We start from the raw sequence: 13,692 nt of genomic DNA, 5'->3' as shown, positions 1-13,692 counted from the left end.
TGCTCAGGTACAACAGAAGAAATTCTGTCTGAATATATCTATTTTTATAAGTTTATTGGTAGTAAAATGAACCTAAAATAAGCTATGTATATTTAAGTGTGCAATTTAATAAGTTTTGTAATATGTAAGTATCTATGAAACTATCACCACAATCAGTGCAATGAACACACTCGTCACCTTAAAAAATTCCCTGATGCACTTTATAATTTCTCCCTCCCCAGACAAACAACCAGCACTTTGCTTTTTGTCACCATACATTTTGTTGCTATAGGATTTTGCATAAATGGCATCATGTAATTTCTATGACAATTCTATTTTTCCTATTTATTATAGATATTACTATTTATTCATTTAAGTTTTTTTAATGGTAGCAGTACAGCTTGTTAAGCTGCATTTCAGTACAGCTGCCGGGGCTTGCTCATGTGCTTTTGATGTATGAAGCTCGAGCATTCTGCCAGTTTTTTTTGAGCAATGACACCAGGAAATGGACAGGCACAAAAGGATGTTGTATGCAAGCTCATCCTTTGTCATCTTCACGTGGCCAACAGCCACCGCCAGACACAGTGCCCTCTTCATCTGGAACTTGATGGTGGATTTCACTTCATGGCCTTTAGCCACCACGTTCTCACTGTGGGTCAGCAAAGACGGAAACCTGCCAGCCTCACTAAGCCTGGGCCCAGGATTCACGGGGTCTGCTTGATCAGAGATTCTGAAGCCAAAAGGCATCACACTTCCTGCCCTGCTTCTTGACCAGTTTCTTACTCTGCTCGAGTTTCTTCAGAGCTTCGATGTCCATGTGTTGGATATCCACACCCTTGGCCTCGTCATAGTGCTGTTGGTCCCCCAGAACACAGACAGAGAACTGGGGGTGGGAAGCAGGTTTAAGCCTGACAGTGCCGAGAAGCATTTGGTCTTCTGAGGGTCATAGTTCTTCATGCTGATCTGCAGTCTCCAAAGACTTGTGGCACTTGCACTGGTTCCTATGCAGCATTTCCCACACTGCCTTGTAGAGGGTGTCTAAGGAGGCTTTGCTGCTCGTGGTAACTTATGTTGCAAAAATCAGAACGGAGGAGAGTAATGGCGGGGTAGGAAGCGATACCGATAAATCTCCCCCAAAACTCAACAAGATCTTCAACCAGAAACAGAAAAACCTATACTTGGAGCTTCCAGATGCTTCGCAATACACCCAAAGGTATGATTGAGTGAAAAATTGGCTAAATATATAACCAAACCCCGAAGGAAATAGGGAGTAAGAAATGCTCCGCCTTCCTCACTAACCTAAACAGGACGGCTTTCTCTGGTAACTGTGAATATAGAAACTGAGGCGGGCAAAGGGGGTGAATACATCCAGGCCGCGAAACAAACGGCCGAACCAGGCTGTGGCACGGAGATCCAAGGCGAGGAAAATCTGATCCTGTGGCAACCCGGGCAATACAAGCTAACACTCGCGCCAAACCCAAACAAAGAAAGACAAGCGGCGCGGCCATTTTACCCGGTCTCCTGGCTGGTGCGCAGTTAGTGGGCGAGAGATTTCTTCCTAGGCCCCGGGAGTCAGTGCCCGTGTTGCCTCACGGAGAGGCAGGGTCAGAGGCCTTTCTGTGGGCCGAGGGCAGAGTCTCTGGGCAGCCCCAGCGCCCTGGGAAAGCCACGCACGGGAGGGAGTGAGAACTAATTCCAACGGTGGAGATTTTCCGTGCCTGAGGGTGTTTCACTCAGAGGGAAACGCGGCCGGCCTCATATCCTGGTTTGCGCGCGCAGATAGGGAGTGAGCGATTCCTCCGAGTGCCTCTGCAGTGCGCGCCCGTGTTATCGCACAGAGGGGCAGAGTCAGGGGCCTTTGTGTGGGCCAAAGCGGAATCTCGGGCCGCCCCAGCGCCTTGCAAAAGCCGCGCACGGGGACGGAGCGAGACTCAATTCCAACGCTGCAACTTTTCCCTGCGGTTGGGGGTTTCACTCAGAGCGTGAGACTGCTGGCCGGATATCCTGGTCTGCGCGCGCAGCCAGTGAGTGAGCGTTTCCTCCAAGCGCCCCGGAAGTGGACACGCGCTTGTGTTACCGGACAAAGTGGCAGAGCCAGAGGTCTTTGAATGGCCGGAAAGCCCACCTGATTATGCTAGCAGCTCTGACTGACTGAGCCTTACCCAGAGCCCTGTGCTGAGTGGAAATAGAGCGGGGAGTTGCCAGCTCTTTGAGCCTCTTACTATCCAGGCAGAGGCAGCAGCAACCCCATAGCTGGATTATCAGGCTACTAATTGAGGAAGGAAAGACTAGGAGAAAGGCTCTAAAACACGGACTCTCTCACTGTCGGAGCCTATAAATGCTAATAGCCTAGACTGCCAACAAGACTAAAGCACAATACATGACATTGCCATAGAGACTTATCAACTGCAAACCTCCACCTGAGCGTGGCAAAGGGGCAAAACCCGGGGTACAGAGTCACCGACCAGAAAGAGGGAGAGAAAAGAAAAAGCAAGAAGATAACCTCTCAAAATCAAGAATAATCTGCAGACTTTATAACCTATCCCATTTTATTATATTTGTTCGTTTGTTTCTCTTATCTTCATTCTTGATACTTTTTTTTTCCTCCTCCAATTTGGCCGATTAACTCTCTACCGGTCTTACTCTCTCCTCTCCTTGAACTACACTACCCATAAGTGTTACATCTCCCATTATCTTTTCTCTTCTCTTCCTTTCTCTCTATGAGGGTTGCACTCCAAAACCCTTAACTCTCTCTCTCTCTCTCCTTTCTTTTTTCTTCTTTTAGTGGTTCCCTCTTTTTTTTCTCTCTCTCTCTTTCTTTTCTCCCTCTATATTAGTTTCTTCCTTTCTCCTTTACATCTCCTCTCACTCAAACCTCAATAACAAACAAATTATCTTATCTGGGACTCAAACTTATGTTTGTGGCATTCTGGGGGGTTTTTACTTCACCTTTTTAACTCACTAGCAGTGCTCCCATCCCTGGCTCTCCATATTATCTAGTTCTTGTTCCACTAAATACAATAGTAATTTTTTAATTTGTCCCCCAGTTTTCCTCTTAATCCTCTCATCATAACTCTTAGACAACCAACACCTAAAAGCAAATCATTTTATTCTTGACCCAAATTTTTTCCTTATTTGCTTTTTGTGGGTCCATACGCTCTTTTTTTTTTTCTTCTTTTTTCTTTTCTTTTTTTTTTTTTTTTTTTTTTTTTCCCCCTTTATTACTTTTCCCCAATTCAGGCCCTCCATCACAGGCATTGTTTGTTATAATTCACAGTCCACCACAAGATTTTATCAAGAAAGAGGGGAGAGGAGAGGAGAGGAAAAAAGGAGGGGGGGAATAATTTCCTTTTTTTTTTTTTTTTAATTTTTATTTTATTTTATTTTTATTACATTATTAATTTTTTTTAAAAAAAAAAACAACTTTTTTCGATTTTTTTTTAATTATTTTTTTAAACTTTTTATTCTTTATTAAATCTCATTAATACTATCAACAAAACCACCCTCAGATGCCATTAAGGAAGAGAAAATCGAACATCATGGATACAAAAGAAAGAGAGGTAACACAGCTAGATGAGGAAAAATCTATGGAGAAAAAATTTAATATATTGGAAACCTTGGAGCTAAATGACAGAGAATTCAAGATAGAAATCCTAAAAATCCTCCGAGATATACAAGAAAACACAGAAAGGCAATTTAGGGAGCTCAGAAAACAACTCAATGAACACAAAGAATATATGTCCAAGGAAATTGAAACTATAAAAACAAATCAAACAGAGATGAAAAACTCAATTCACGAGCTGAAAAACGAAGTAACAAGCTTAGCTAATAGAACAGGTCAGATAGAAGAGAGGATTAGTGAAATAGAAGACAAGCAACTTGAGGCACAACAGAGAGAAGAAGAAAGAGAATCAAAAATTAAAAAAAATGAGATAGCCCTACAAGAATTATCTGACTCCATCAAAAAGAATAACATAAGAATAATAGGTATATCAGAGGGAGAAGAGAGAGAAAATGGAATGGAGAACATACTCAAACAAATAATAGATGAGAACTTCCCAAGCCTGTGGAAAGAACTAAAGCCTCAAGTTCAAGAAGCAAACAGAACTCCAAGGTTTCTTAACCCCAACAAACCTACTCCAAGGCATATCATAATGAAATTGACACAAACCAACAGCAAAGAAAAAATTCTCAAGGCAGCCAGGGAAAAGAAGAATACAACATATAAAGGAAGGCCCATTAGATTATCATCAGATTTCTCAGCAGAAACTCTACAAGCTAGAAGAGAATGGACCCCAATATTTAAAGTCCTGAAAGAGAGGAACTTTCAGCCACGAATACTATACCCATCAAAGCTATCCTTCAAATATGAAGGAGAAATAAAAACATTCACAGATACAGAAAAGATGAGGGAATTTATCATCAGAAAACCCCCACTCCAGGAATTACTAAAGGGGGCTCTCCAATCAGATACAAAGAACAAAAAAAAACAGAGCCACAAGTAAAAGCTCCAAGAGGAACACAATAAAACCAAATTTAAACTGTGACAACAACAAAAAGAAAGAGGGGGAGAAGATGGAGATTAACAGTAGCAAAGGACGATGGAGTGCAAAAGTACTCACAAAATAGTTCGCTACAATGAACAGGGTAGGGACCCTTTTCATTATTCAAAGGTAACCACCATTGAAAAAACCACCACAGAAGCACATGAGATAAAAAAGATAGCAACAGTGGAAAGATGTATGGAATACAACCAAATAAAAACAAAAGATAGAAAAACAAAAGAGAAGGATCAAACAAGACACAAAACTAACAGAAAGCAAGATATAAAATGGCAATAGGGAACCCACAAGTATCAATAATTACACTAAATGTAAACGGATTAAACTCACCAATAAAAAGGCACAGAGTAGCAGAATGGATTAAAAAAGAAAATCCAACTGTATGCTGCCTACAGGAAACTCATCTAAGTAACAAGGATAAAAACAAATTCAAAGTGAAAGGCTGGAAAACAATACTCCAAGAAAATAACATCCAAAAAAAAGCAGGTGTAGCAATACTCATATCGGATAATGCTGACTACAAGACAGGAAAAGTACTCAGAGACAAAAATGGCCATTTCATAATGGCTAAGGGGACACTGAATCAAGAAGACATAACAATTCTTAATATATATGCACCAAACCAAGGAGCACCAAAATATATAAGACAGCTACTTATTGATCTTAAAACAAAAACTGACAAAAACACAATCATACTTGGAGACCTCAATACACCGCTGACGGCTCTAGATCGGTCATCCAAACAGAGAATCAACAAAGACATAGTGGCCTTAAACAAAACACTAGAGCACCTGGATATGATAGACATCTACAGGACATTTCATCCCAAAGTGACTGAGTATACATTTTTCTCCAGTGTACATGGATCATTCTCAAGAATTGACCATATGTTGGGCCACAAAAACAACATCAGCAAATTCAGAAAAATTGAAGTTGTACCAAGCATATTTTCTGATCATAAAGCCTTGAAACTAGAATTCAACTGCAAAAAAGAGGAAAAAAATCCCACAAAAATGTGGAAACTAAACAACATACTTTTAAAAAATGAATGGGTCAAAGAAGAAATAAGTGCAGAGATCAAAAGATATATACAGACTAATGAAAATGACAATACGACATATCAGAATCTATGGGATGCAGCAAAAGCAGTGATAAGAGGGAAGTTCATATCACTTCAGGCATATATGAACAAACAAGAGAGAGCCCAAGTGAACCACTTAACTTCCCACCTTAAGGAACTAGAAAAAGAAGAACAAAGACAACCCAAAACCAGCCGAAGAAAGGAGATAATAAAAATCAGAGCAGAAATAAATGAATTAGAGAACAGAAAAACTATAGAAAAAATTAATAGAACAAGGAGCTGGTTCTTTGAAAAGATCAACAAAATTGACAAACCCTTGGCAAGACTTACCAAGGAAAAAAGAGAAAGAACTCATATAAACAAAATCCAAAATGAAAGAGGAGAAATCACCATGGACACCGTAGATATACAAAGAATTATTGTAGAATTCTATGAAAAACTTTATGCCACTAAATTCAACAACCTAGAAGAAATGGATAAATTCCTAGAAAAATACAACCTTCCTAGACTGAGTCAAGAAGAAGCAGAAAGCCTAAACAGACCTATTAGTAGAGAAGAAATAGAAAAAACCATTAAAAACCTCCCCAAAAATAAAAGTCCAGGCCCTGACGGCTATACCAGCGAATTTTATCAAACATTCAAAGAAGACTTGGTTCCTATTCTACTCAAAGTCTTCCAAAAAATTGAAGAAGAAGCAATACTTCCAAACACATTTTACGAAGCCAACATAACCCTCATACCAAAACCAGGCAAGGATGGCACAAAAAAAGAAAACTACAGACCAATATCTCTAATGAATACAGATGCTAAAATACTAAACAAAATACTAGCAAATCGAATACAACAACATATTAAAAAAATAATACATCATGATCAAGTGGGATTCATCCCAGAATCTCAAGGATGGTTCAACATACGTAAAACGGTTAATGTAATACACCATATCAACAAAACAAAGAACAGAAACCACATGATCTTATCAATAGACGCAGAAAAGGCTTTCGATAAAATACAACACAATTTTATGTTTAAGACTCTCAACAAAATGGGTATAGAAGGAAAATATCTCAACATGATAAAGGCCATATATGATAAACCATCAGCTAACATCATATTAAATGGCACTAAACTGAAGGCTTTCCCCCTTAAATCAGGAACAAGACAGGGTTGTCCACTCTCTCCACTCTTATTTAATGTGGTACTAGAGGTTCTAGCCAGAGCAATCAGACAAGACAAAGAAATAAAAGGCATCCATATCGGAAAAGAAGAAGTAAAGGTATCACTTTTTGCAGATGATATGATCCTATACATCGAAAACCCCAAAGAATCCACAAAAAGACTACTAGAAACAATAAGCCAATACAGTAAGGTCGCAGGATACAAAATTAACATACAGAAGTCAATAGCCTTTCTATATGCCAACAATGAAACAACTGAGAAGGAACTCAAAAGAACAATCCCCTTCACGATTGCAACAAAAAAAATAAAATACTTAGGAATAAACATAACAAAGAATGTAAAGGACTTATATAATGAAAACTATAAACCATTGTTAAGGGAAATCGAAAAAGATATAATGAGATGGAAGAATATACCTTGTTCTTGGCTAGGAAGAATAAATATAATCAAGATGGCTATATTACTCAAAGCAATATACAAATTTAATGCAATTCCCATCAAACTTCCAATGACATTTTTTAAAGAAATAGAGCAAAAAATCATCAGATTTATATGAAACTATAAAAAACCCCGAATAGCCAAAGCAATCCTAAAGAAAAAGAATGAAGCTGGGGGCATTTCAATACCTGACTTCAAACTATATTATAGGGCCACGACAATCAAAACAGCATGGTATTGGCAGAAAAATAGACACTCAGACCAATGGAACAGAATAGAAAGTCCAGAAATAAAACCACATATATATAGTCAAATAATTTTTGATAAAGGGGCCAACAACACACAATGGAGAAAAGAAAGCCTCTTCAATAAATGGTGCTGGGAAAACTGGAAAGCCACATGCAAAAGAATGAAACTGGACTACAGTCTCTCCCCCTGTACAAAAATTAACTCAAAATGGATCAAAGATCTAAACATGAGACCTGAAACAATTAAGTACATAGAAGAAGACATAGGTACTCAACTCAGGGACCTGGGTTTTAAAGAGCATTTTATGAATTTGACTCCAATGGCAAGAGAAGTGAAGGCAAAAATTAATGAATGGGACTACATCAGACTAAGAAGTTTTTGCTCAGCAAGAGAAACTGATAACAAAATAAACAGAAAGCCAACTAAATGGGAAATGATTTTTTCAAACGACAGCTCAGATAAGGGCCTAATATCCAAAATATACAAAGAACTCATAAAACTCAACAACAAACAAACAAACAATCCAATAAAAAAATGGGAAGAGGATATGAATAGACACTTCTCCCAGGAAGAAATACAAATGGCCAACAGATATATGAAAAGATGCTCATCTTCTTTAGCTATTAGAGAAATGCAAATCAAAACGGCAATGAGATACCACCTCACACCTGTTCGATTAGCTGTTATTAGCAAGTCAGGTAACAGCAAATGTTGGAGAGGCTGTGGAGAAAAAGGAACCCTCATCCACTGTTGGTGGGAATGTAAAGTAGTACAACCATTATGGAAGAAAGTATGGTGGTTCCTCAAAAAACTGAAAATAGAACTACCTTATGACCCAGCAATCCCTCTACTGGGTATATATCCCAAAAACTCAGAAACATTGATACGTAAAGACACATGCAGCCCCATGTTTATTGCAGCATTGTTCACAGTGGCCAGGACATGGAAACAACCAAAAAGCCCGTCAATAGATGACTGGATAAAGAAGATGTGGCACATATACACTATGGAATACTACTCAGCCATAAGAAATGATGACATCGGAACATTTACAGCAAAATGGTGGGATCTTGATAACATGATACGAAGCGAAATAAGTAAATCAGAAAAAACCAGGAACTGTATTATTCCATACGTAGGTGGGACATAATAGTGAAACTAAGAGACATTGATAAGAGTGTGGTGGTTACGGGGGGGGAGGGGGGAATGGGAGAGGGATAGGGGGTGGGGAGGGGCACAAAGAAAACAAGATAGAAGGTGACAGAGGACAATCTGACTTTGGGTGGTGGGTATGCAACATAATTGAACGACAAGATAACCTGGACTTGTTATCTTTGAATATATGTATCCTGATTTATTGATGTCACCCCATTAAAAAAATAAAATTATATAAAAAAAATAAAAATAAAAAAAAAATCAGAACGGAGACTCTTACTTAACTTCATTATATGGACATACCAAATTCCTTATTCATTCATCAGTTGATGGTCATTTGAGATGTTTTCAGTATTTTTATTTTTCTTCATAAAGCTGCTATGAACATTTATATTCAAATCTTTTTATAACATATATGGTTTTTTTCTCTCTTGGGCCAGAGATAGATAAATTGTGTTCAAATTTTTAAGGAACTGCCAGTTTCATTGTATTCAGGGCTTAATGCTTAAGGGAGTGGTTGTGCCGGGACTTGTATGGGCGTCTTAAGAGTCTATTTTCTGCCCCCTTGCTCTTCCTCCGAGGGGCTCTACCGTATGACTAGTGACCTACCAGGGGAAGGTCCAAACTGCATGAAAAGTAATATGAAAAGTCAGATGGTCTAAACTGCATGACCAGCAATATGCTGAGGGAAGAAAGGTCAATCCGGGGGTGAAGTCTTTGTTTTCCCAGTCTCTATCGACTAGGATGGGCGATTTAATAAATTATATTGGTATAAATTAGCTCCTTACCATTCTTAGATGTTAATCCATTTGGAATTTTTTTGTATGTAAAATGTAATTCCAAATTAATTAACTTCTAAAGAAGAAAAGTACATTTCTAAACTTTTAGAAAAAATATACAATTTTTATGACCATGGAATAGGGAGTGATTTCATAAATAAGACACAAAAACTACAAACCATCCAATAATTTCTTTAAAAAATGACAAATATGACCACATTAAAATGAAAATCTTTTATATGACAAAAAAAACCACAAATAAAGGAAAAATACAAGATACAGACTTACACAGTTATATGCAACACATATAGCTGACCAAATATTTAAAATCAAAATATATAAAGAATGCCTATATATCAATTTAAAAAGATGAACAACTCAATAGAAAATAAGCAAAGGATATAAAGATGCATTCACAGAAGAATAAAAATGTTCAATTAGCATATTAAAAGATGGTCAATCTTAATTTTAGTTAGAAAAATATCAAATTAAAACAAAGGCAATATATTTTTCAGCCATCAGATTAGCAAAAATTCAAAAGCCTAATCAGCCTAGTGTCATCTCTAGCAGCTTAAGTCCGCATGTTACAGAGAGAAAATACCACTTTTGCTGAGATAGTGCAAAACAGCATTATACACATTTCCCCAGCTGGACACATTGGGATAGTTTGCAGAAGGTAAAAGGACAGTCCTTGTTCATTGAGCAAAGACTTTGGTCACTCTGCATTTTGATTTACCAATTCATTCACTGATTTCTAAAGTTACATAAATTTTATCCTCCATCTTTTCCTTTAACTCTGGATTTTCATTCTCCTCAATTTTTGTAAATTTTCCCACTGATTTCTCTAGAAGGCAAAACAAGCATGCAAAGTATATACCTCCGTTGTAGGTTTTATTTCCCCATTTCATTATGAACAGCATTAATTAAGCATGAGTACATGGGACCTCTAGTAAGTAAATCGAAATGCTCTGCATTTTTAGCTTAATGTTTGATGTAGATATCTCTGACAGACACCCTGGCAAACAAAAGGAGGGCTGCCTAATTCTTACTTCCTCTCTCTCCGAAGAGTCTTACATTTCTCTAACCTTCCTCCTAACTCCTGTTTGCCTGGCTCTCCATCTCTGGTATCAGTATGTATCACCCAAGGACAACCCTTCTCCCTTCATCCTTTCCATACTCCCATCCCTCATCAGGTCTGTTCTCCACTTACTTGCCCCTCAGACACAGACTGGGACAAATTTTCCCCTCCCTTCAGTAAGATGCATGGAGCATTGCACAAGAGACAATGTATGCAATAGTTTTTAAGGCACAGACTTTAGACTCTTCATTCAAATTTTGGCTCTACCATTTATTATGTGTTGTTGGGCAAACCCTTAACCCAGTGGTTCTCAAAGTGTGTGCCAGGGCACACTGGTGTGGCCTAGAAGATTTCCAGGTGTGCCCTGTGGTATTCCAGAGAAATATGTGCCTGTTGGGGACCAAAAACCAACAGGGTTTTTGGAGTTTAGATTCTTGAGGGACAGAGGTGTGGGGAATTGGCTGTAAGCTGACAGTCTGCCCAAACCCCCCACCTCACTTGCCTGATTAGGTTGTAAAAGGCTGTTAAGCTGTGGTGCTGGATTGTTTACACTACCCCCCATGTTCCCCAGAAAGACTGGAGGCAAGTTTCTTCTATCCTTTGTTTGGTGTAAAGGTAAGATGATATGTATGGTGGGGGTTTTCTGCACTCAACACAATTAAGAGTAAAAAGAGAGGAATTCTTCAATGTATTGATGAGGAAATAAGAGGTTGCCTTTCAAATATATGCCCAAACATTGAAGAAATCACTAGGACACATCAGGCTCATGTTTCTCATAAACACAAGAATGAAAAAACTTAACACATTCGCACCGGGACCTGCTGAATTTACTAAATCTTACTAAGAATGTATCTATATATATATATATATATATAAAACCTTTTTGTTGTTTTTTAATTTTTTAACCCCTCTTTTTTATAAATTTTAAAAAGTATAACTCAAAAAATGTAACATAAAAATGGTTTTTAATGTCAGAATAAATTAAATTTTGTCATATTTATTTTTTTAATTGCCACAAAAGCATGCTTGGATTTTATTTTTTTCTTTAATATTTGACTTAAGTATTATAACATATTTCTCAGAAATTTGTATATAGTGCACCTACAATTATTTGTAGGATTTTAAATGCGACCTGACTTCAAAATGTTTGAGAACCACTGACTTAACCACTTTGTGCTTCAATTTTCTCATTTGAAAATGTGAATAAGAATATACCTACTTCATAAGATTGTTGCAAGAATTAGATGAGTTAATACATGCCATATGCTTAGAACAGTATCTGGCACATATCGCTGTGTTTCTGTTCTTCTCAAGTGCCATCAGAACCCCCGTTCTATGGCGATTCAATCAAGAAATTCATAGTGGTTGCACATGTGCCAGTCACTGGAACAAATTGCTCAAATGTTTGCAAAGTCCTTCCACCATGTCACTTTACCTGACACCTGGCCCTCACTGATGTCAGGCCCCTAAAAGCCTCTCCAGTGGGAGCTTCACCTCCTAAGTTAATGGTAACAACTAGTAGCAGTTGTGGCTGCTTCCAGACCCTTGTCTCCAGAAACGCCCCTGTCTGAGGACATCTTATTTCTAATTGGCGACCTTTTCTCTCCATTTCACAGGGACTATCAAGCCCCGGAACACTGTCTTCCATTCACAGGGGATTCCATTGCCAACATCCCAGGCTTTCTCCCTTTGCCATCACATCAGTGGCCTGAAAACATTTATGATGATGACGCCCTATTTTTCACACCCTGGCCTCACAGTTCTTAAAATTTTTCAAGAAAAATGGCTTTCCCTATACTCCACTTTAACTGAAACTGCACTCTAGACCATATCATACAATCATCTGAAGCTTCTACTTCTGAGTTCTAAAATTCTGAAAACAATTCCTCTGATCATAGCCTCCAAACTGCATAATGTGGGATTAGATTCTCTGTACGTGACAGAAATGCTAAAACAACAATGGCTTAATCAAAATAGATGTTACTCTCTTTTGCCTATGAGTGAAGTCTGAAGGTAGGAAACCCAGAGCTGATTTGGGGGTTCCATGTTTATTAGAGACCCAACTTCCTTGGCTCACCGCTCTGCCATTCTTTGGGTATGAACCTCATTCGCATGGCTCCATGTGGAACTTGGAGTTCCAGAACCACATCCATCTTCCAGACAATGGGAGAAAGGAAAGGGGGAAGAAGCAAAGCAAATGTGCTACTTGTGACATAAAGGGTTCCTCCAAGCTGTTTACGGGGTTCTTCTGCATCCCTTCTCTTCCATATTGCCATGAACCTGAGCCTGCTCTGGCAGAAGAAGAAGATGTCATAAATAAGAATTTTTAAGTGAGAGGCAGGGAGATGGAGAGACAGACTCCCACATGCACCCTGACTGGGATCCACCTGGCAACCCCATCTGGGGCTGATGTTTTGCCCATCTGGGGCCACTGCTCCATTGCTTGGCAACAGAACTATTTTAGCACCTGAAGTGAGACCATGGAGCCCTCCTCAGTGCCCAGGGCCAACTTGCTCATCTAAGCCATGGCTGCAGGAGAGGAAGAGAGAGAGAGAGAGAGAGAGAGAGAGAGAGAGAAGCGAGAGGGGGATGGGTGGAGAAGCAGATGATTGCTTTTCCTGTGTGCCCTGACCAAGAATTGTACTGGATTTTCCACATGCTGGGCCAATGCTCTACTGCTGAGCCAACAGGCTAGGGTTCAATAATTTTTTTTAATGAGACAATTTGAAAAAAAAAAAGTGACAGGCTATGTAATAGGCAGTGGATTCATACAAACAAGCTGGTACAAAACACCAGGAAAAACATGAAGACCCCAGCGGAAAACAGGCAAGGGCTCTGTACCAGCGTGCCTTGGATAAAGAAACAGCTCAACCATTACGCAAAAGGAAAGAGTCTCAACCCGCTCATGCTTAAAGAATCACATTCTAAAACAATAAGATATACATTTACTTCAGAGATTACCAAAGATAAAAAAGAGTAACAATATCCCACACTTTGGATACAGTGTGGGAAAATGGAGCTTTTCACATGAGCCTAGTATTGATAAAATTTTCCAGAGGGCAATTTGGCAATTTCTATGAAATTTCTATGAAAAATTCCTATAAAATTGTTGACCCAGAAATGCCGTTGCCATGAATTTATCTTATAAAAATACTTATCCAAGTGCCTAAAGATATTTTTACAAAGACATAT

General features: G+C 38.7%; 1 pseudogene; it reads right to left on the bottom strand.

Moving 5' to 3' along the window:
- Positions 1-395: 395 nt before the first annotated feature.
- Positions 396-12,653, bottom strand: LOC136383869 (large ribosomal subunit protein uL1 pseudogene; annotated as a pseudogene).
- Positions 12,654-13,692: the final 1,039 nt, after the last annotated feature.

The sequence above is a fragment of the Saccopteryx leptura genome, chromosome 12 (genome assembly GCF_036850995.1).
Source record: "Saccopteryx leptura isolate mSacLep1 chromosome 12, mSacLep1_pri_phased_curated, whole genome shotgun sequence".
NCBI lineage: Eukaryota > Metazoa > Chordata > Mammalia > Chiroptera > Emballonuridae > Saccopteryx > Saccopteryx leptura.
The sequence above is the reverse complement of the archived record's forward strand: the minus strand, read 5'-3'. Positions and strand labels throughout refer to the sequence as shown.